The 20,802-nt window shown below is 48.0% G+C and overlaps 1 protein-coding gene across 3 annotated transcripts in view; it reads left to right on the forward strand.

Annotated features, from left to right (window-relative positions):
- NDRG2 (NDRG family member 2) overlaps positions 1-20,802 on the forward strand; it is a 205,054-nt gene that overhangs the window by 25,711 nt on the left and 158,541 nt on the right. Inside the window, exon 1 of one of the 3 annotated variants that reach the window (XM_078644082.1) lies at positions 1,844-1,954. The exons of the other annotated variants lie outside the window; for them this stretch is intronic. The gene's annotated coding sequence lies outside the window, so the exon portion shown is untranslated. Of the gene's footprint in view, positions 1-1,843; positions 1,955-20,802 lie in introns of those variants that run through there. 3 annotated transcript variants of the gene reach the window in all.

Below are 20,802 nucleotides of genomic sequence, written 5' to 3' on the forward strand. Positions count from 1 at the left end.
GACTTTTATCACCTCTGATTGATAGGCTCATCCAATCAGAGGGTCTGCTACTTTTTACACCTCCAATCACAGACCATTCACCGCGTGTTCAATGCATGGGTAAAGCATGTAGCAGGTCGTGTTCTGGTATCAGGCTGCGCCACCCTCTAGAGAGGAATTTTAATTAACTCCAGCCCAGGAGGCCCTGACAAGTGAGGGAGGGTCCTATCCACACCGTTAGTGCAGCTAACCCAGATAAGAGGTGAGGGTCTCCCCCAGCCCACCAGGCCTTTCCAAGGAAATGGGGAGGGGGACGGGGGAGCTGGGATGTCCAGCAGGACAGCTCGCATTCCTCACACTGGCTCAAATCACCATTCTTCCCCTGTACACCCACGGGCTCTCAAACACACATCAGACAGACAACGGCAACAGGCCCACAGGCATGGCAAACTGCACAGACTTGGTCAGGAGGGTGCTAGGGACTCACCCCTCCTGACTATAGATTTATTGCTGCCACCACTGTCAGTCTACCACAGCCTTAATAGAGAGGGCAGTAGCCACTCTCTGAAAAATAGGGGTGCACTAGGCATGCCCCCTCGACCTCAGAGCCAAGCTCTAGGGTCTCAATCCAGGTAAACAGGGAGACCCTCAGTGGACATATATGATTGTCATGCTCACTGAGGTAGGGATCTAGAAACTATACAGTAGCTTTTTGAGTGACTTGCCTGGAGATTAGCATAAGGCAGGGGAAGCACTCTCTCCAGAGACATGCAGGAGACTTCCCGTCCCAACAGTTATTATCCCCCCGAGCCTACATGCCCATCAGCACCCTTGCACTCCATCTGCAAGTGTATCGGCGAATGACCATATTTGTATTGAATTTGAACCCATTCTAAGATGGGCCCTTATTGATATTCACATGTAGAGCCCTCTTTATCCCTCAATGTTTTTTTCTTATGTTTTTAGAAAACCCATACAAAGAATGCAGCCAGGAATGCAAGCGCAATCCCTGTTACTATCCTGATGAACTTTTCTTAAAGAATAAGAAAAACGATTCCAAGATGCTGCAGAGCATGTGTGTGCATCTAGTTGAAAAAACGGTCATTGGCAAAGACAATAGGTGTCTTTGTTGTGAGCAATTGGATTTGCCAGTGCATGTTTTTTTTCATCACCCAGTTTTCAAAAGTGGCTTTATATCTTTTACATAATTGCTACAGTAGGCGCAACAAATCATGCTCGATTCTGAGAAAAAAATTGGTGCTTATGCTGACCTATTGGAGTAGTAATCTTTGTTGGTTTCGGAGCATGCTGAAATTTTAGTTTATTAATTATCCTGCCCTCTGTCTGTAAAGGCTCCCATGCTTCAACCAGAGTAGAACATGTTATGTGCTGGAGGCTACTGGAGTGAAGGGTTCTTGGCTCGAGCTCTTTCTCACAGGCCTGTGCAAAGGTTAGATCAAGAATGATGCCCAGATTTTGTGTACATCCAGTGTAAGCCCCATCACCCCATCCTACCTCCATTGTGGTGAACCTATAGTTTTGATTTTTGAATGTAACCCCAGCCAAATATGAGCTCCTAAACCTTGCTGCAGATGGCAGGGAGGAGGTGAGATACCTCGAGGGGCACATGACTTTGAAGCCGCTCAACAAACATTTCCCTTTGTTGAATCAAGTGAACTAGGTGAAAAGTCAACTTAACTGCCTGTGGACGCAACCAGTCATTTCTAGTTTCTGCAGAGCACACACAGTGATCTGTATAAACTGTCCCCATGGTTGTTCTCATGTAAATTAGTCCATTGTTCTTGAGATGGTTTACTCAAAGGTAAGTGACCTAAATGGATGCACGTTTGTCCTTGCAGGGTATCCGTTTCATGCTGCTGGACAGAACCAGATTCATCCACATCAGATGTGGCTTCAGAGCTTTGTAACTGAAGCATCGTGTCGAACCTCCCCTACCCTGAGACAAAGCTGCTAGGCAAGTAGGCCTTCCCCCTTCTTCTTAATACTGTTCAGCTTGGAACCTTGAAAAATGTGAAGCAGTATCATTAGGCGAATATATGTCCTTGGTTGTTTGCCCTCCTGGTTAAGCCTAATGTACACAGTTCATATTACATGCATTTCATGCCTCTGGGATAATCTCCAATCCTTGGATTGAGAGGGCACTACTTCAGCGCTAGCACAACTTCCTAAGACCACTGCCGTCTTCATGTAGAGAAATGTTAACCTTGTGTTTGAATCACTTGTCAATCAGTAATGTGGTCAGTCCTGTATTTGCTGAGAAAACAGACCATATAAAAAATGTAATTACTATATTATTATTATTAATATTTTTACAGTTACTGCAAAAAGTAACCATTGTAACATAAGGTCAGTCAGTTGAAACAAATTGACATGTTTCATGATGCCAAGTGCAGTGGGAACTATAGATGTTGGATGTCACCCCCTGAATGTGTCTGCCAATTTACAATCTGTCCCTCCGCCCTATCCAAATTTTACGCTGCCAGCCCATGCTCCTCCGTTCCTGTCTAAGTGCCTAAGCAGCCTAGCTGAGATGCCCGGTCATTTTTCTGCCGGACCACAGCAGTTTCCTATTCCATGGGAAGCTGCACCAACTTTATTTGCTGCATGCGCCAAAAAAAGACACCAAGTTTGTCATTGGAATCACCTTATGACATTTGTAAATATACTTGAACATGTCTTTTAAAAAAACTCTTGTAAATAGCCCACACTAGTTGGGTCATCAGGATGCTTTTCGAAGTACACCGCAGGACCGAGTAGAGCGTACAAATCCAGAAACCCTTAACACGTCCCACAGATATCACAAACTCTCGTCCTCGATGATCCAGAATAAACGTTTTGTAATTGTGTGTCCTGGAGAGTATACTGGGTGTGGTTTGGATTTGGGGCTGAGCGACAGGATAGCACATCGAGAAATAAAGTTTCATAATTCATAATTCGGATATAACAAGTCACCTAGGAGCTCTGATTTAATCTTCTCCTATCGCGGTAGGATCAAACAACTCCTTGGTCACTTTCAACTTTGTGTGCAGAATGGGTAATAGTAACTCATATTTGTGTAACAACCTCGCCCCTTGCCTATTGGACAAACACTTCACACAAAACTCCACTTCACGCACACCGATCCATCCACTGAATAAAACAGACTTTGTTTTGCACACCTACAATAACTTTGCTCCTCAGTCCAGGCATGCTAGTATAAAGCTCTGGATGTTCCCCGAATCTTCCTGATGTACACTTTATGCTGTTTATGTTTGCAGTGTTTTTTAACTTTGTATGCTGGGATGGATGCGCCTGCATGGTTTACCATGGACTAAAGCCACAACAGGGATATGATTTATTTCTGAAGGCTTGTTGGAGATGCATACACTCCATTTCGTCTCCACTGTAGGGTTTTCAGTTCTGACCCCACTCTACCAGGCTTGATTGTTTCGAGGAATTGTGGGGTGTGCATGTGCACTTCATATATGGTGCTTTTTGCCACCCCAAGGCAAACTCGGATCAATTGAGGGGAGACCGAAGAAAAGACTGAAGTGAGGCGACAGGGGAGAGGAAAGAAAAGAAATGGCAGGCGAAAATGACCTGAAGATTTCTATATGGAATCACTTCCTCAAAGCAGTTGCATTTCACCAGATGAAGTGATAGTGTATTGTGGACGTGGACCATAGGTTTCATGTCAGAGTTGTTTGTAGTAGATCTGGAGGACATGCACAGTTACTAGGATCCGGCAGAAATCCCCCTTTGACGAATGTGACTACAGGGTCTCCCTCAGGTTACTCTTTACATGCTAAATCTCTAATCAAGAGACGCAACACAGGAGTATTTAGTGAATCTTATGGCATGTAAACTGTGAAGGTTGGATGTTTGCCCTATGAATTATAGGATACAATTGATAACTTATAAGAGGGTCAGAACCTAGTCATTGGGCCATCAATTGGCTAAAGTGTGTTGACATATATGATGCAGGAGGAATAATGCTCCTGGGCACTATGTTTAATGCTCTTGGCAGATCTGCTGCTCTCCAGCATTATTGAAGTAGTCTTTGGAAATCATTGAAGATTTTAAGTCTGTTCAGGATCCCACTCGATCGCCATCACCAATGAAAGCACTCCCTAAATGTAGGAAGTCCATTTGTTACTATAACCATTTCTGACGAGTGAGGCAGCCCTGTGACGAAGCAGAACACCTAGGTTGGTATGTGAGGGCTTGCCTAACATTTTTTTGCAGCATGTTGATTCATCATATAACACATATAGAAGACAGACCGGGCACCACATACATTTGGGATAAATTTCAGTGGGTAGGCCTGACATTTCATAGAGGTTGTTTGCAGAGTAGTTTACAGTCAGCCCAGGCGATTTCACTTTCATTTATATTTTTAGTTCCAGCGAACAGTTAAAGGTGAAGTTGGAGAGAGAGAGAGAGAGAGAGAGAGAGAGCATTTGAACTTCTAGCTACACTTATGATTATTTCACCCTTTGCATGGACTTCTTGGAGCATCGAAGCATCAGGATTTGAACAGAAGCCCTCCACAGGTTTCTGAAGGCCCAGCCCTGGAACTTGCCTCGCTTAGCTTGCCCTGGGTGGGTTTTCCAGTGCGCTTCCTCTTGAAGTTGCTTTGAAGACTGCTCTAGTTGGACGCCATGCTTTAGCAAGCTTTTCACTCATATTTTGACCTTGTTGAAAGTAACTTTGTCAATACAGAGCGACAAACCCTTTTCTGTTTTGCTGCAGTACTTCAGGCGAGTTGGCTACTCAATTCCAGGCTACACTGGGTTTGTCAAACATTTTCATACAAAGTATTAGTACTTGAGTGGTTACACAGAGAGTAGATAGTGGCATATATTTATTTGCTAGATGAAATTGACAGTAAATTAGACATATACATACCGTCACAAATGTTGCATATATTTGTGGCAGTGACTACTGTAAGACTGCACCCCAGTCAGCTACAGCAGTGGCATTTGGGGTGCAGAGATTAGTCTGAGTGGAGTTGGAGTGGAGCAGGAACTGCTTGTGACTGGGGTAGATGGCATCTGCTTTGATTGCAAGAGGGTGGGTTTTAAGGCCTTGTTTGAATTCCAGGGCGGATGACATGACTTAACTGGGTTAGACCGGTTGTTTCAGAGAAAAAGTCTAAGCCCTTGAGGGTATTTAAACTTTACTGGGACACCCAGGGAAACGAGGCATAGTTATGTGGGGTGTTGGCTGTGGATAAGAAAATGGTTTGGAGTCCGATACTAGAGAGTGGAACCAGAGGTAGAGTTTGGGTTGGAGAGACTGAGGTCCCTAATAGTGAAGAAACCGGTGTCTTCACACATCCTGCATGAAAAGAATACCCCATTCAAAGCATTTCCATCAGCACACCTTCACAGTTTCACTTTTTGTACAGGCCCTTTCTCCCAATCTTCCTTTTACTGTCCTGTACTCCTGTCATTGTGGCTACTTTGGCATTTAGTGGGTTTATTCCTAAATTTTCAGGGAGGCATGGATTGCCAGTTTAAGTTACTTGAAGTCAATGTACGCGAACTTTACTGATCCATCTCGGCTCATTCCACTGCTGTAAAAAGACGCCTTTCAGGGTTTCCTGTCCTTTAAATAAATAAATAAATAAAATAATAAGTGACGTCTCCTATAGCTATCTTCTTCACTTGTTGGATCTTCCAAAATGTGATTTAGATTTTTTTGGGCTAGAAACAAATCAAACACCGGACCTGTGATGAACCCTCCTCTGTTAAGTCAACATTTTTTTTGCTGTGTGTTTTATATTGTATGGGAGCTGTACAGGCTTGATTCTTCTCGCTTTGCTGTTAAATCTTTCTTGTAAAAGAAAACCTTGCCAACCAACTTCATTGACACCCCGGTTTTTTCAAGGTGATCATAAGCTGGTTTTAGTGATATTCCCTCTACACGCATTTTGATGTGAATGATCCCAGTTTGCTTGAGCGGACACACTGCAAACCCCAGAGAAACATATTCCAGAGTTGGGGTGATGTTGGTATCAATTGCTTGATCACTGGATAGACAGTGCTGCAAAGCACACCCCTGTTTTCTTTCTGCGAGCTCTGCGGTTTTGCTCCGTAAATTGATAGGGATATCCATCACACAACTTTAACGTAAACTCGTCATGCTTTACAGCAAATTTGTAAACCTTGTAATCATAATTTCGTATTTCTTTATGGCATTGCTGGGCGTCGCCCTGTAAAAGGGGGGTGACGCTACCAACCAGAATATAAGATCCTTAAGTATTGCCCGGCGGTGTCGCCTCTTGAACCCACAAAGAAGTTAAACTATTGAAGAGGCAGGCGCTGGAGACTGGAAGGCAGGAAACAAGGTTTTTATTCTCTCCGGAGGAGAACACAGCAAAACAGACAGCAGGTCCCGTTCTGAGGTGCTCTGTCTGCATCTCTGAGGCCTGGCCTCTTATACATAAGTTAATCACTTTATTGCATGAAACACATTCTCGTTAATCCTTTGATGTACGGAAAGACATCCTCGGAACCTCCCCTTCAGGCCCGTTCCCACACATAGTTACAGTTGAAGTCCCCACCCCGGTCACAACAGGTGATGGTCATCGCGCAGCTGGATATTCCGCCGATTCACGGAATGTGTGGGGTTCGATCGGATCTCGTAGGGTGGGGGCTTTGATTGACCCGAGGGTCCTTTAATGGGAGGAAGCTTCCTACTGTACTGGGGGCAATAAACTGTATCCGCAGAGTCAGGTGGTGGCCTGGGAACGAGGAAGACAAACGGGCACACAGGGAAAAAGGGGTTTGTATCAAAGGACCTGGGACCATGAAAGGAATGAAGGGAGGTGTCGTGCTGGGAACAGGATGGGATTCCGAGGCAAAGCTGCGCTGAAGAGGGGTTTATGACCCGAGGCATGTGAGGGCGAGGGGGTTGTCGGTATGCGGGGGGGGGGGTGCCTGCGAGGCTAGGAGAGGGAGAGAGACGCGCTGGCTACCAGCAAAGGGCAGGGAAGCCATGGTGTTCAAAATGGCGGCTGTTTATGTGCGTGAAAGGGTTCGAGAAGAGCAAGAGGGCGCCGATAATGTTGACGGTTTCAGCCTAACTTTCAACAATCCTCCCTTTTCAACATATCTAGCCAACTTGCTTACTCAATGTCAATTTTCATCAAATTCCTAACCTCGACATCATACAACGCTCTCATGTGTTCGTTTCCACAGTTTTGGGGAAAATACAACTTGCACATAAAGAACACAGAGGTGGCAGACATTGAATTCCTAAGCATAAACCACATATTACAACTACAGGAACCAGGATAATGGTGAGCAGTCTCCAGCCCCAGTTCTTAACGGTGTCCCAGAACCAACCACCGAGTGACCATTCTTCTTGTTCTTGGCGGACTTCTGAAGAGAGTCTGTGAAGATGTTCGATGGCTTTGTACACTGAGGGTGAGTTGTCCGGTATGTATGTACAACAGCTGGACCCAATAATGCGGCATGCTCCTCCACGGTCCGCCAGAACCACGTCTAGAACAAGGCGGTTCTGAAGAGCCACCAGACGGACCGCTTGGAGCTCAGCAGTGTTGTTAGCAAAGATACCAGCTGTGATGTTCATGGTTGTCTCAACTGCCTGAGTCAGATGTCGGATGGCACGGCTGTTTGCCATCGGGCCCCAGAGGGGGACGAGTCCTTTCATAGCATCGAGGAACTGCGCTCCCGTTGAGTCGGCTTGCTCAATGTCTTTGGCTCGTTTTTGTCTATGGTGATTCGCTGGTGCCACATAAGTCGGGGGAAGGACGAAGGAGATGAAACAAGTGCCCCCCCAGCCTTTGGGGAGCCAGGTGTAGGCTTTTGTGCCGCAGACGAAATACATGTTTGGGGACGACACAAAGGAAGGTGGGTCCGTGGAATCCAAAGTTCTGGTAAAGCGGCAAGCGCTGCGGCCCACCAGCTGCGTCCCAAGTCCTTCTACACACATGTGGCCTGTGACGTTGATGACCGATAGGGCCACAGTCAGAGTGGCAGCCGTTCGTTTCCGCAGATAGGAGAAGGTGGGTCTGGTTGGATTGTTGAACACCTGCATTTCAATTCGTTCTTTTTCAGGGATGTCCATGTGGATTGAGTCGCTGGGGGTCAGCGGGCAGAAGTGTGTCTTTGTCTTGTTTCGCCCGACCCCGTGAGAAGAATGTGCTGCAGTTCTGCTGGAGGTGGCATTGTCCTTATAGCTCTCTTGCAGGAGGATCAGCCAAGCAAGGCAGGAGCCGTGGACAGAGAAGGGTGAAGGGATGAATGGTATTGAATGTCCAGTGGCATGGGGTAGCAACCCACAGATCCAGCAGTTGGTGGTATTGGTGGCAAGATTGTGCTGGTGAAGTAGCTGCACGAAAGAGTTGTTCCAAAACTCCCTTCGCCTCTCTCTTAGTTGAGGAGAGAGCGAAATCAGATAATGTTCCTTCATGGTGGTAGGTTGAGCAGTGGTTAGGAATGTTTCGTGAGCAGGCGCATGTTCTTCCATAATCCAGAGCGTGGTCATGAGGAGAAAACAGAAGAGGATTGTGATGAAGAGTGCAATTGTCTTTGAGCGATGAAGTCTGTCTGTTCTCGGATTTCTGTAGTGGGTATTTCCTGCTGTCTCCGTCGGCTTCTTATCTGGCGCTTCCATCATCTTCGTTTTCAAGGTGCTCGGTAGTGGGCAGGACCACAGACTTAGTTTAGCTTCTCTCCAGGTAACCCTTGGTAGTTTGGGTCACCGTTCTGAGATCCTTTAACCTAGTCCGTGGCCTACTTAGCCGAAGCTCCCTCCTTTCGACGCAGGAAATACCCTTCTCGAGATGGTACAGTGGGTTCAGGATGTTTTGAAAGTTCAAGTGTCTCTGTGTCAGGAAAGCAATTCAACGATGGTCGGTCCTGGTTCAGGAGCTCTTCTTGGGTGTTGACGGTGTCTGTCGTGGCCAGGGCTGGGGAGACCTTTTTGCAGTGATGGGCGTGCAGCCAGTGCTTCTTCCCCTCCACTCGAAGTGCGGTCCGAGTGGTGATCAGCACTTGCCAGGGGCCCGTCCACCGGGGTTCCAAACTCTTTGATCGCTGAAAATTTCGGATCAGCACGAAGTCCCCCGGCTGGATGGCGTGACCCGGACCCCTAGAAGCATCGGGGATGGCCTGCTGCACCTGCTGATGAATGACAGACAGAGTTTCAGTCAATTTATACAGATAATCAGACATTAGGACGTCCGGAACGTCATGAATGGAAGTTGGTTTCGGGGCAGACCAGACGCTCATGGGTCGACCGAAGACAACTTCATAAGGAGTTAAGTGATGTCGGGTGGGGGTAGAGCGCATTGATAGCAATGCCAGTGGGAGGGCGTCTGGCCATTTCAGGCCCGTGGTAGCCACTATTTTGTCCAGTTTAAGCTTTAGTGTGGCATTGTGTCGTTCGACAAGTCCAGCAGATTGGGGGTGGAAGACTGCGTGGAATTTCTGTTTAATACCCAACCCATTTAGGATGAGCTGGATAACTTTGGCTATGAAGTGGGGGCCATTATCACTCCATAAAACACGACAGAGGCCATAACGGGGGAAAAACTCTTTTAACAGAACCTTTGCAGTGGCCATAGCGGTGTTGTCACGGGTTGGATATGCTTCCACCCACTTGCTAAATGCGCACACCACAACAAGTACGTATTTCAGGCCTTGGCATCTGTCTAGCTGGATGTAGTCCATCTGCAGGACTTCAAATGGGTGGTTTGGGACCCCAAATCCCCCCCGGGGTACTACAGTTCCTTTCCCGGGGTTGTGTTGCAGGCATATTAAACATTGTTGGACCAGGCGTTTGGCGGAATCTGGGATCTTATCATTGTGCCAAACCCTGGAGACAAGTTCGATCATGGGGGCTGATCCTATGTGGGCAGGGGAGTGTGCCATGGTCAATATGGGAATCAAGTATGAATCAGGTAGCAACCATTTGTTCGTGTCTTTTGTCCGCCAGCAGCCTTCATCGTCTTTCAATCCCACCCGTGTCCATTCAGTCAACTCGTGTTGTGTGCTAGCCGTTTGAATGTCCCTGATAGTGTCTCCAACGTCAGTCCATTTTTCCGCTTGTGATCTGGTCACGTACATATGTGTTGTCGTCCTATTTTCAGCTGTCGTTCGGGCGGTGATGTCGGCTAGTGCATTTCCCTGTCCAATAATGTCTGTCACCTTCTTGTGTGCCTGGCATTTGATGACGGCAAGCTTGTTGGGGAGGAGGACAGCTTCGATTAAGGCGGAGACTAGATCCCCGTGCAAAATGGGTGTGCCGTGTGAGGTCAAGAATCCCCTTTCCCTCCAAAGGAGCCCAAAATGGTGAACCACCCCGAAGGCATACTGGCTGTCGGTGTAAATGTTCGCTGTGGTTCCTGTTGCCAGGATGCAGGCTCGTGTCAAAGCAATCAGTTCCGCTGCCTGGGCAGATCGCTGGGTGATGCGGGCTGTTTCTACTACGGTTCGAGCCGTGGTGACTGCATAGGCAGCGGAAGTGGTACCATCGGAGAGTTTGATGCAAGAACCGTCCACCCACAGCTCCCCGTCGGGGTCAGGGAAAGCTGTGTCTCTGAGATCGACCCTACTCCTGGTCTGTTCGTCCGTAAGAGTCACGCAGTCATGCACGGGGTGCACATTGGGATCGTTCTCTGGCAAGGGTAACAGAGTTGCCGGGTTCAGTGTGGTGCATCTTTTCAGGGTGATATGGGGGGCAAGCAAGGTCAGTTCGTATCCAGTCAGTCGTGCACTCGTCAGATGTTGCGTCTTGGTTTGGTTCAGGAGGGTGTCGACTGCATGGGGTACCAGTACCGTGAGGGAATTCGAGAGTACAATCCCCTCACTCTGTCGGATAGAGATTGCAGCAGCAGCTACAGCTCGAAGGCAGGCAGGCAAGGCTCTGGCGACAGGGTCAAGAGTGGCAGAGAAGTAAGCGCACGGTCGTTGCTTAGGGCCGATGGCCTGGGTCAGGACAGATAAAGCGCACCCCTCCCTTTCGTGAGTGTAAAGGGAGAAGGGCTTTTTGTAATCAGGGGTACCTAGGACAGGGGCTGAGCAAAGGGCATCTCGCAGTTCCGTGAAGGAAGTTTGACACTTAGGGGTCCACGGGAGTGGGAAAGGGACGTCTTTGTTTAGCAGAGAAAGCAGTGGTTTTACAACGAGGCTGAAGTTTGGTAACCATTGTCGGCAGAAGGAGGTGAGGCCTAATAGGGAGCGAACCTGCTTCTGGGTCTTAGGGACAGGGGTATCTAGAATGGTTTGGATTCGATCAGGAGTGAGTTTTCTTCCATCTTTGGACAAAAGGTGGCCTAGGTAAGTGACCTGGGGTAGGCAGAATTGCAACTTCTTCTTGGAGACCTTGTGGCCATTTTCCGCAAGGAAGTGCAAGAGTTGAATGGTGGCGGTAACCGCTAGAGGGGTGGTGTCGGCTGCCAAAAGGATGTCATCGACATATTGTACCAACACCACTCCGTCGGGTAACTGGACTTGGTCTAGTTGTCTTTTGAGGGCCTGGCTGTAGATGCTAGGGCTTTCCGTGTAGCCTTGAGGCGCTCGGCAAAACCTATATGAGCGGGCTTTTAGGGTAAAGCCGAAGAGATATCGGCTGTCTGGGTGGATGGGGATGGAGAAGAATGCGTTCTTGAGGTCGATGACGGTAAAGGTGGTGGCAGTGGATGGAATCAAGGTCAGGATGGTGGTGATGTCTGAGACCACAGGGTACTGGGGTACCACCACTTTGTTGATCTCTCGGAGGTCGATGATAAAGCGGTATGCTTTCTCATCTCCCTCTCCCTGCTTCTTGATAATGGGCAAGATAGGGCTGTTGCAAATGTTGCTAACCACTTCCTCTACCACTCCTGCGTCTATCAGTGCCTGGATAATCATTACCAATGCCTTCTCGCCCTCTGGCGATATCCGATATTGGGGGAGTTTTGGGAGTGTTACGTCTGGTCGGACAGTAATGTGTACTGGGTCAATTAACATACGCCCTACGTCCGAATCCGCTTTGGCCCACAGATACGGAGGCAGAGTGTCAAGCAGGGATGCGTCAACGTCGGTGATGGAAAACATGTGTCGGGGAGAGCAATGTCTAAGCAGAACGGGGTTGTCGTAAAGAAACACTCGAACTCCATCTTGAGAACACCTGATCGTCGCTCGGAAGTGTTTCAGTAAGTCAAGTCCCATAATGGCGTCAGGGCTATTGGAGGAGAGCAAGAACGTGGTGTCGGTGGTGTTGTTTTCTACGTCAAAGAGAATCGGGGCAGACAAAGGGTTGGTGGAGGGCGTTCCATCGAAACCTGTCGATGTTATGAGTGAGCCAGACAAGGGTGCCCTTGGAATCAGTCGTTTAGATAACGCACTACGTGTTGCGCCAGTGTCTACCAGAAATGGTGACTTGGTACCCAGGACCTTAGCAGTGACGTAAGGGCCCTGCTGGTCAACATAGAGCTCGACTGGATCCCTCCCTTGCCCTTGGCTGTCCTATGCGAAGTTGTGGGTGTCTTCATAGTCAGATTGTTGATATTGGTTCTGCCTGGGTCGATCGAACGTATTTGGTCTGCCTGATCTGTCGTTAGTCGCGTCATTTGGGGGCCCTCGCTGTTGTCCCTTAGGTCTCGGTCCGTTTGCTACGTCCCTGGGGTCTTTGTTTCTGATCATTTCCAGAAGAACTGGGCACTGGGATTTCCAATGGCCAGTCCCTTTGCAGAAAGCGCACTGGTTCTCTCTAAGGTCTGTGCGCCCACTGTAGGAAGTCAGAGTGCGGTCTTGGGGAAATGTAGTCTTGGGGACGTTCGTCTGGTAGTTTCCCCGGTATTGGTCTCGTCCTATAGTCACCCCTTGTAGTTTGGCAATCATCACCCTCTCTTTCAAGTCCTTCTTCTTTTTCTCTGTTGCCCTATCGTTTTCATTTTTCTGATGTTCATAATATTGGGCCATTTGGAGAATCGCTGTAGGTTTGGAGGCTGCCCAACTACTCTCGCTGGCCTGTAGTTTCTGGGAGATCTCCGATGACAGGCCCTTAACATAATTCTGGACAAACAGATGGTGTCCGGTTGCAGTGGTCATGTCCTGGCCGCTGTAATCGGAGAACACCGTTTCAAACCGGGAGAAGTATTCTGATACATCCTCCTGGGGTTTCTGGCGACAGGCTGTTACTATCGACCAGTCCACTTTCTTTTCTGGGATCAGGGTTTTTAATTTCTCTACGATTTTATCTGGAAGGTCTAGAATGGATTTCAAAGGCTTTTGTCCTGGTCCCCGTTGTTTATCCAGGTCATTGAGTTGTGACCAGGTTTGTCCAAACAGCTCAAGGTGGTCGACTTTCCGGATTTGCTTCCACACATCAGCTGGTAGACATAACCCGAAGAACAAGTCGATGTCAGCCAGGGTCATAATCGTTGAGCCCAGGGCTGTACCCAATTCAGTGTAGAAGGCAGTGGGGTTTTTACGTAGGTCGGGTAGAGATTTTCGGAATGTCAGTATCTCTTGCCGGTCCCATGGCTGGTAGACCCAGTTGTACACTACCCTTCCCTTCGCATCTTGGTTGTTTGCATCATCGTGAGTCCCTGTACCTCGGGGAGGAACCCAGTAAGGGGCAGCCTCTCGTATCGGCATCATGGTGTTAGATTGCTCGGTTGGTGGTTTGGTCACTACGGAGGTCGCGGATTTAGCTCCCGGCTCTCGTTCAGTGAGGTGGCGGAAAACCTCAAGCGTACGCGTAAGGAGGTCCGACACATCACACTCGCCCTCATCCCCGATATCGACCTTCCGGTACAGAGTCGTTAGGCTCCCGGGACCGTTGTCTCGATATCGGTCCTCGTATGCATTCAAGACATAACACAGTCGTACGGTAAAATGTCGTCTGTGACTCCCTGTATACGAGCTGAACATATCTGTGATGTACTCTTCATCATCCTTCCTTTCTACCAGTGTCCTTGCTATTTTGTCGATCCCCGCTCGCTCATCTTTGCTTAGTCTGCTTGTTCTTGCAGGGCCAGCCCCTCGAGTCTCATGGTCGTCTAACGTTGTTGTTGATGCGGTTTTTAATACAAGGGGTTCGGCTGGCACAGAGGCCATTGGGGCCGAAGCTGTGGCGGTACCTTCGTTTGTACCTGCGGGTGGCGCGTGCTGCGCCAAGGGTTGGGAAGGGGCATATGGAGGGGGCATGTAGATGATAGGAGGACCTAACAGCAGATCCTCGTTGGCTCGTTGTTTCGAGGGTAAATCAGGGTAGAGCATGGAGGGAGTTCTAACCGGACACTGGCTTGGTGTTTCCATTTCTAGTTTCTGTTTAGCTTTCTCTCTTTCCTTTATCTCTTTTTCTAGTTTCTGGGCAGCTAGGTGGGCTGCTTTTCGCAGCTCTTTTTCCAACCTACTCTGTTTTCTTTTTACGTTGTTCAGTTTCTTTTCGCCACATGCCGAAACTGTCAAGCATAGTGGGTGTTGTCTTGTTTTTACCCAGGGCAGTTTCTAGCGTTTTTATTTTATCATCATCGAAGGATCCTATCAGGGGCCACTGACTTTCTTGACCCTTTTTCGTATATTTATGCCATAGTTTACTATAGGCTATAGCGGTCAATCCATGCTTCATGAACATGTCCTTATTAGGGGTGCCTTCCAGCGGGGCTGGATGGTCCATCTCTAATAAGCGGTCCGGGCTAAACAGGCTACTAATCAGTGGGGAGAAGACAGACATGACGGCTCGTAACGAGGGACTAAAAAGTCAGCACTGCCTATCTTATCACTAGGTGCAAAGACTGGACAGAATATTTCTATTCTACGTTGTTTGCAGGCAGTGAATACCTCATGGATCAAAATAACAAAAAGACCAATAAATATTCAATGGGGAGAATGAGTAGGCCCGCAAAGATCTGCGTTTCCTACCCTTTTCACTATCTGCAAAAAGGGTGGTCTCTTCCCTGTTTGCAGACAGAGAATCTCCAGAAAACAATAGTTTTGCGAACAACAGTTCAGTTTCAAGTAATTATTGAGTGGGGGAGAAAAAATAAGCACGGCTGCTGCCCTACCTATCCTCCACTGCTTGCAAAGAGAGAGCCCGTTGTTTCTCCGTTTGCAGACAGTGAATCTCCAAATAAATAAAAAGAGCAATACTAGTATTTTTTAAACAATCAAGCAATCATTTCGCAACTTGTCGTGATTACACGACCTTACCCGGACCGCATGGACAGTTTCTTGTCTTCCGAATCCAGCGCCCGATCGTCCTCTCTTCTCCGTTATCCTCGCGGCACTCCTGATGGTTCCCAGTCAGGACCGTAGATCACTCGAGAGAGGTCTGTTCGGAACTAGTGAAGTTCGGATGATCGGCTGTCAGACGAGGGTCTATCGGACAGACGCGTTCCCGATCGTTGCAGTCGTTCACTCTGTCGTCAGGACCTCTCCCACTGGATCCACGGGTCGCTGATGGGCCCCACGCTTGGGACGCCAATTGAAAAAGGGGGGTGACGCTACCAACCAGAATATAAGATCCTTAAGTATTGCCCGGCGGTGTCGCCTCTTGAACCCACAAAGAAGTTAAACTATTGAAGAGGCAGGCGCTGGAGACTGGAAGGCAGGAAACAAGGTTTTTATTCTCTCCGGAGGAGAACACAGCAAAACAGACAGCAGGTCCCGTTCTGAGGTGCTCTGTCTGCATCTCTGAGGCCTGGCCTCTTATACATAAGTTAATCACTTTATTGCATGAAACACATTCTCGTTAATCCTTTGATGTACTGAAAGACATCCTCGGAACCTCCCCTTCAGGCCCGTTCCCACACATAGTTACAGTTGAAGTCCCCACCCCGGTCACAACAGGTGATGATCATCGCGCAGCTGGATATTCCGCCGATTCACGGAATGTGTGGGGTTCGATCGGATCTCGTAGGGTGGGGGCTTTGATTGACCCGAGGGTCCTTTAATGGGAGGAAGCTTCCTACTGTACTGGGGGCAATAAACGGTATCCGCAGAGTCAGGTGGTGGCCTGGGAACGAGGAAGACAAACGGGCACACAGGGAAAAAGGGGTTTGTATCAAAGGACCTGGGACCATGAAAGGAATGAAGGGAGGTGTCGTGCTGGGAACAGGATGGGATTCCGAGGCAAAGCTGCGCTGAAGAGGGGTTTATGACCCGAGGCATGTGAGGGCGAGGGGGTTGTCGGTATGCGGGGGGGGGGGGCTTGCCTGCGAGGCTAGGAGAGGGAGAGAGACGCGCTGGCTACCAGCAAAGGGCAGGGAAGCCATGGTGTTCAAAATGGCGGCTGTTTATGTGCGTGAAAGGGTTCGAGAAGAGCAAGAGGGCGCCGATAATGTTGACGGTTTCAGCCTAACTTTCAACAGCCCCATGATTTCATCATTGTGGCCTCAAACCTGGTCCGCAAAACACATAGAGCTACTTTGTAATCTTCTTTACCCAGATTTAGAGACGGCTGCCATGATGACTGGCCTCCCTGATTGTTAACACCCCCCCCCCCCCCCCCACCCCCCCCCCCCCCCCCCCATTGTTTGTTACTGGACTACTCGTTTCAGAATTGAAGCAGGCTTCATTGTGTGTGTTTGAGTGGACCTTGTCTGACCATGTTTGGCTGCTTTTCTGGGTCAGCAGTTGGGGTCAGGTTCCGTAGTTTGTGGACTGCATTAGGGTACAAAGGGTCGATCTGCAGGGACCCCTTTGGTGTCTGTTCTGTGAGGGTGAATAGACTGGCGTGCCACAGGGTCCCGTCTCCCCACCTGGGAGGTGGCAATTAGCCGCAGTTGCCCGGGAGCTCAGCCGTCCCCCCGAGTGTAAATCATGTCGCTGCCTTCATCTTTTCCCTCCAGTGATTTCAGTGCTTCTAGTCACAGAGCTCAGACTGCCGCCCAGGCCCTTGAAATCCAAATGAAGCCTTTACACTGTCAACACCACTTAGATGCATTGTACACACGCCTTATCTGCACAGGCTTAAATGTAACTTTAGGGTCCGTAATTAACTAGTTTGTCCTTGAAAAATCAGCGAGCTGTGTTCACCCTGGAAAGCAGAGAGCCCTTTGCCCATTGTCTGTCTCTTGATTTGCAAACGCACAATCTGATGTGTTTAATCTGGGAGTGCCCGATAAGCGGTGATCTGAGTAAAGAAATGTATTTAAAGGTCCACCCCGGCCTTTCGCTGACCTGCGCTACGGCATTCCTATTAAAGGGCCCCCGGAGGTGAGGCCACCTCTTCCCCCTACTATAGTGTTTAGGCTTTGTGGACGGGCGGCCTGGTTAGCCACGCTGACCTCTGGTTCTGGCACTTTTGCAAGCCTCCCGGGTTAGTTACCCTGTGGGGCAGAGCCTGGGGAGGACATAGACCCCCCCCACCTCTCAAGGTTCCGTAAGGGAGCTTCTTGGCGCTGTGCAGAGCGCCAGACGGCCAGGCCTTGTGGGCTGCGTCAGCTGCCGGGCGGTTCCAGCGTGCATTCCTACTGGGTCGCTATCGCCCACGTTCCCATATGCCCCCCACTTGCATCACCTTCCCCGCAATCCTTTAAGCCCATTATTTTGAAGCGGTTTTCCTCCGAGCCTACACCGTGTTTGCACGAGGTTAATTTGGTTTTAAACGGATTTTCCTCTTCAGCTTTCTCCTTATCCTTTGTAAGCCAGTGTGCGTTATTTTAGGCCTTCTCTGATTCTGCAAGGGCTGAGTGAGTAGGTTGTCGTTGGGTTTATTTTGCTTCTCTATTGCTGGATGTCTAGCCTGTTCTTTAATTAGTCCTAAGAACGGGTGCACACTGTACCTGCGCACCTGCAGAAGACTGAAACCGCCATCGCTGGGATGGTGAATTTGTTCTGATATCACCTGTACTGTGGGCAGCCCAAAAACCACAGCAGTGTTACTATAATGAAATAATTCTGCAGAACTCGTTAGTGGTGCGGGACACGTACTACAAAGTGCTAAAAAGCAAGGTCCTTCTCAAACTAGACCACACTACCGGATTTGTCAAGATTCTGCCACCGTGTGCTACAACCCCCACCTAAAATACATGCCAAAAAAAAGCCAGACAGTATGTTTAAGGGCCCGCAGTATCAAAACATATTTAACTAGCATTGGCAAAGCCAATAGGTCTTGCCTGTGCAAGAGCTATTGTCTTTACCAATATTTAGCCATGTTGTACACCAGCATGGCGTTTTGCATGACTAAAAGTTAGTAGGGTAAAGGAGAGTGGAGTGTTCTGGAGGGGCATGGAGTGAACTAGATTGTCAAGGATTGATGTGGATTGGTGTAAAGTATTGTGGATTGTCGTGGCGAGAATAGAGCGAGTGTCGTAGGGTGAAAGGGAGTAGAGGATTAGAGTGGAGTGGCATAGTGTGTAATGGAGTAGAGTAGAGTGGAGTAAATTTATAGGGGAGGGGAATGGAGTGGTGTCGTAAAATACAGTAAAGTGGCGTAGAGAAGAGTGGTGCAGAGTAGATTACAGTGGCATACAGTAGATTGTTTCAGAGTAGAGTGATGTGGTGCAGAGTGTTGTGGAGTGCAGTGGTGCAGAATAGATTAGAATGGTGGTGAGAGGCGGAGAGTGTAATGTTGCAGAGTAGAGTGGCAGAGAGTATTGTATTCAGAATTTGTAAAGCGCACTCTGACCAAAAATGGTTTCCTGGCGCTGACTAGACCACTATGTGAGGGATTCGACTGAAAAGAGTCTGAAGGAGCTGAACCTGGCTGGCTATTAGTGAGGGAAAAGCTAGGTTTTCAAAGACCTTCTGAACTTCAGCAGGTCGCTGTGAGATCTTGTGGCTGGTAGTTTATTCCACATCTGAGCTGCTTTTGCGGTAAAAGCACGTCCTTCTTGTTGAACTTTTTTAAATCTAAATTCTTGGACATAGTTGCATGTAGCTGATCGAAGGGGTCTGCCAGGAGTGTATTTTATTAGTTTGGCTGGTAAAGGCTTTGGTCCTTTATTGTGTAGTGCCTTATGTACAATACAAAGTGATTTGAATATAATCCTCTGTTTAATAGGCATACAATGAAGATCTCCTAGGGCATTTGTAGCAGAGGAGTGTCGAGGTCTGTTTAGTGTTAGATTTGCTGTGGCTCAAGGAAGAGCAAAGCACTGTACAACAACTATCTGGATGCGTTGCAACTTATCTAATAAAACGCTGGGAGCTCCTGATAAAAGGGTGTTACAATAGTCCAGCCTACTTAATATTACATTTCTAGAAATCGGTGATCTAGCTGGAAGGTCAAGCAGTGGGTATAACTTCCTGAGGGAGAGGATCCGGGCGAAGCAGGTCCCAGTAATTCCATTCACTTGCTTTTCCATAGAGAGAGCTTCGTTTATAACTACCCCTAGATTTCGTACCACAGTTGAGTTGCTGAACGAAGTTTCCGTGGGCAAAGGCCAGAAATTAGGGGGTAAGGATGTAGGAATTTTATTAGGACAGCAAAGGAGCTCCATTTTTTACGTCCATTCATCTTTAGTGACTTTATGTTCATCCAATTAGATATATCCAGGATACTTGCCTGAAAATTGCAATGAATGTCGGCCTGATCTTTGTTTAATGATAAAATAAACTGGTTATCGTCCGCCTAATTAATCAGCTTCATCTTGTGGGACTTAATAGGAGAGATTAGAGGTTTAATATAAATATTGAATACAATTGGGCTGAGAGAAGAGCCCTGGGGGATGCCATTTGAAGTTAATCTGAATTTAGATAAAAATGGGGGCACAGATGCAGCCTGACAACGGCCAGTCAGATAGGATTTAAGCCAGTTTAACATCGGGCCACCAACACCCACTGACATAAGTCTGGAAAGAAGAGTGTAGTGGTTCACCGTGTCAAATGCAACTGACAAATTGAGGAGGACCTGTATCACAGGTTTTTCGTTGTCTGTTATCCTCCATATTTCATCACTAGCGCAAATCAGTGCAGTCTCGGTTCCATGACTGAGATGAAAGCCAAATTGCTCTTCCTCTAGCCATGCATAAACCTCTAGGTATTGCAATAGGTTTGTATTTACATAACGCTCTAGAATTTGTATTGGAAAAGGTAGAAGGGAGATAGTTCTAAAATTAGCTAGAGCTGATGGATTGCACAAAGCTTTTTTCAGCAGTGGCTTCACTATAGCCCTTTTCCAACAGTCAAGCACTGTCTCTGTTTCAAAGGAGTGATTACAGAGTTGTAAATGAGCGCCTGACAGTTCCTTTTCCCATTCTATCCATTGCTTTGGTGGAAAGGGGTCAAGAGGGCATTCTGACTTCACGGATCTGTACAATATTTTGAATGCCTCTACCGAAATAGGGTCCAACCTGTACTGTGGGCAGCCAAAAAAACACAGCAGTGTTATTATAAAGAAAGAATTCTGCAGAACTAGTTAGTGGTGCGGGATACGTACTGCAAAAGTGCTAGAAAGCAAGGGCCTTCTCAAACTAGACCACACTACCGGGTTTGTCAAGATGCTGCAACCGTGTGCTACAACCCCCACATAAAATACCTGCCAAAAAAAAAGCCAGTCAGTATGTTTAAGGGCCCGCAGTATCAAAACCTATTTAACAAGCATTGGCAAAGCCAATAGGATGTGGAGTGGTGTAAAGTATTCTGGGTTGTCGTGGAGAGAATAGAGTGTCATAGAGTGAAAAGGAGTAGAGGATTAGAGTGAAGTGGCATAGTGTGTCATGGAGTAGAGTAGAGTGGCATAGAGTGGAGTAAATTTATAGGGGAGGGGAATGGAGTGGTGTCGTAAAATACAGTAAAGTGGCGTAGAGAAGAGTGGTGCAGAGTAGATTGCAGTAGCAGAGTGACGTGGCATACAGTAGATTGTTTCAGAGTAGAGTGATATAGTGCAGAGTGGTGTGGAGTGCAGTGGTGCAGA

This window comes from Lissotriton helveticus, chromosome 5_1 (assembly GCF_964261635.1).
Source record: "Lissotriton helveticus chromosome 5_1, aLisHel1.1, whole genome shotgun sequence".
In the NCBI taxonomy this organism is placed as follows: domain Eukaryota; kingdom Metazoa; phylum Chordata; class Amphibia; order Caudata; family Salamandridae; genus Lissotriton; species Lissotriton helveticus.